This window comes from Arvicanthis niloticus, chromosome 1 (assembly GCF_011762505.2).
Source record: "Arvicanthis niloticus isolate mArvNil1 chromosome 1, mArvNil1.pat.X, whole genome shotgun sequence".
NCBI classification, from domain to species: domain Eukaryota; kingdom Metazoa; phylum Chordata; class Mammalia; order Rodentia; family Muridae; genus Arvicanthis; species Arvicanthis niloticus.
This window is the reverse complement of record NC_047658.1, coordinates 44,080,059-44,082,755: the sequence shown is the minus strand read 5'-3', so window position 1 is coordinate 44,082,755 and position 2,697 is coordinate 44,080,059. Positions and strand designations below refer to the sequence as shown.

The 2,697-nt window shown below is 45.8% G+C and overlaps 1 pseudogene; it reads left to right on the top strand.

The window, feature by feature from the left end:
* Nucleotides 1-640: 640 nt before the first annotated feature.
* LOC117709441 (small ribosomal subunit protein uS2 pseudogene) lies at nt 641-1,481 on the top strand (annotated as a pseudogene).
* Nucleotides 1,482-2,697: the final 1,216 nt, after the last annotated feature.

Sequence of the window (2,697 nt, the reverse complement as noted above, 5' to 3'; positions counted from 1 at the left end):
TTGGATGTCAGTCCTCTCTTGGATATAGGGTTTGTGAAGATCTTTTCCCATTCTGTAGGCTGTTGTTTTGTCCTATTGATGGTGTTCTTTGCCTTACAGAAGCTTTTCAGTTTCATGAGGTTCCATTTATCAAATGTTGATCATAGTGACTGAACTGTTGGTATCCTGTTCAGGAAGTTGTCTTTTGTGCCAATGTATTCAAAGATCTCCCCCTACTTTCTCTTCTATCAGTTTTGTATACCCAGTTTTATGTTGAGATCTTTGATATACTTGGAAACTAGTTTCGTGCAGGGTGATAAATATGAATCTATCTACATTCTTCTACATACAGACATCCAATTAGACCAGAACCATTTGTTGATGTGTCCTTAGGTGTGTGAGTTTACTTCTGGGTCTTCGAATAGATTCCTGTACATACTGAAATTTCACCCTCCTTTCTTGCTAACTAATGCTTTGATTGGGGCTTAGGAAAATCAGTGGGGCATGGTACGTGGTGGTAGACTGTGGAGAGAAGACCGAGGCACTGGCATAGATGAATGGAAGATGTAGTCTCTCTACCTTTGTGAAGGGAGGATCAAGAAGTGGAGGTGAATGGTGTTGTTCTTGGTTCCCATCGTAACTTAAAAGGGAAGCTTACACAATGTCCGGAGCCCTTGACTTCCTGCAAATGAAGGAGGAGGATGTCCTCAAATTCCTTGCTGCATGAACCCACTTAGGGTACCAACCTTGACTTTCCGATGGAGCAGTACATCTACAAGAGGAAAAGTGATGCTATCTATATCATAAATCTGAAGAGGACCTGGGAGAAGTTGTTGCTCGCAGCTCGAGCCATTGTTGCCATCGAGAACCCTGCTGACATCATCATCATCTCCTCCAGGAACACTGGTCCCCAAGCTGTGCTGAAATTTGCTGCTGCCACAGGAGCCACTCCAATTGCTGGCCACTTCACACCTGGGACCTTCACTAACCAGATCCAAGCAGCCTTCAGGGAGCCACGGCTTCTAGTGGTGACTGATCCCAGGGCTGACCCCCAGCCCCTCACAGAGCCCACTATTGCTTTGTGTAACACAGATTCTCCCCTGTGCTATGTGGACATTGCCATCTCATGCAACAACAAGGGAGCTCATTCAGTGGGTCTGATGTGGTGGATGCTGGCCCGGGAAGTGCTCCGCGTGCGAGGTACTATCTCCCGTGAGCACCCATGGGAGGTTATGCCTAATCTTTACTTCTACAGAGACCCAGAGGAGATTGAGAAGAAGGAACAGGCTGCTGCTGAGAAGGCTGTGACCAAGGAGGAATTCCAGGGTGAATGGACCGCGCCAGCTCCCGAGTTCACTGCTGCTCAGCCTGAGGTGGCCGACTGGTCTGAGGGTGTGCAGGTACCCTCTGTGCCCATCCAGCAGTTCCCCACGGAAGACTGGAGTGCGCAGACAGTTACTGAGGACTGGTCAGCAGCTCCCACAGCTCAGACCAGCGAGTAGGCCTGAGCAAAGGGGAAAAAGGTGGAAAGAAAATAAAGTTCCCAAAAGCTGCAAAAGAAGAAGAAGAAGAAGAAGAAGAAGAAGAAGAAGAAGAAGAAGAAGAGGAGGAGGAGGAGGAGGAGGAGGAGGAGGAGGAGGAGGAGGAGGAGGAGGAGGAGGAGGAGGAGGAGGAGGAGGAGGAGGAGGAGGAAGAGGAGGAGGATGAGGAGGAGGAAGAGGAGGGGGAAGAGGAGGAGGAAGAGGAGGGGGAGGAGAAGGAGGAAGAGAGGAGGAGGAGGAGGAGGAGGAGGAAGAAGAAGAAGAAGAAGAAGAAGAAGAAGAAGAAGAAGAAGAAGAAGAAGAAGAAGAAGAAGAAGAAGAAGAAGAAGAAGAAGTAGTAGTAGTGGTGGAGGTGAGCTGTAGCTGTAAGTTTCAGAGGAGATCAGGGAAAGTGAAAGAAAAGAATTTACAATGAAAGTTCAGACCATGCAAACACAAAAGCTAAGAAACTGAATTAGATACCAAGTAGATTTGATACTGAATTTAAAAATAAACGAGAAAAGAGATGTGTGTGCTAGAAATGTAAAAGTCTGAGGAAAGCAGACATGATAGGGTTGACCCAGAAAGGTCACTCAGACACAGCAACTACTAAAATGGGGAGACCAAGTCTCTCACATTGTGTTTTTTGTAGGCATGGTAGGTAAAAGGTAAACAAAACAAAACAAAACAAAACAAAAAAACAGAAGTTATCCCAACCCTCAACACTTGTACTACTGCAATTTCAAAGTTATGGACCTGGATTGCTAGGTTTCCCTTTGATGAGATAACTATAAACACTCCCTTAGTGTTCTACTTGCTCATATAAATATAACACTGACTTTCTTCCTGAGATGAATGATGGTAATCCTCAACAGAAGATCCAGTGTTATCCAGATGCTCAGCTTTCATTTCTAAAAGAAAGACAGGGCAAGGCAGCAAGGAATGGGCAGGGGATTATCTCCACTGCTTCTCCCAGTGTTTAATCCTTGCTTAGATACAGGGATCCCTGCTTAGATAGGCATAGACAACTGTTTACCTGAAACATACTCTAAGACTCTTCTGATGAAGTTACTTCAATCCCAGGAATAGAACATGGTGCAGGGGGCCTTGGGGATGTGGGTTAGTTGTTAAAGTGCTTGCCAAGCAAATGGAGGGAATATGAGTTTGCTCTTCATCTTTCAAGTTAAAAGCAGATCAT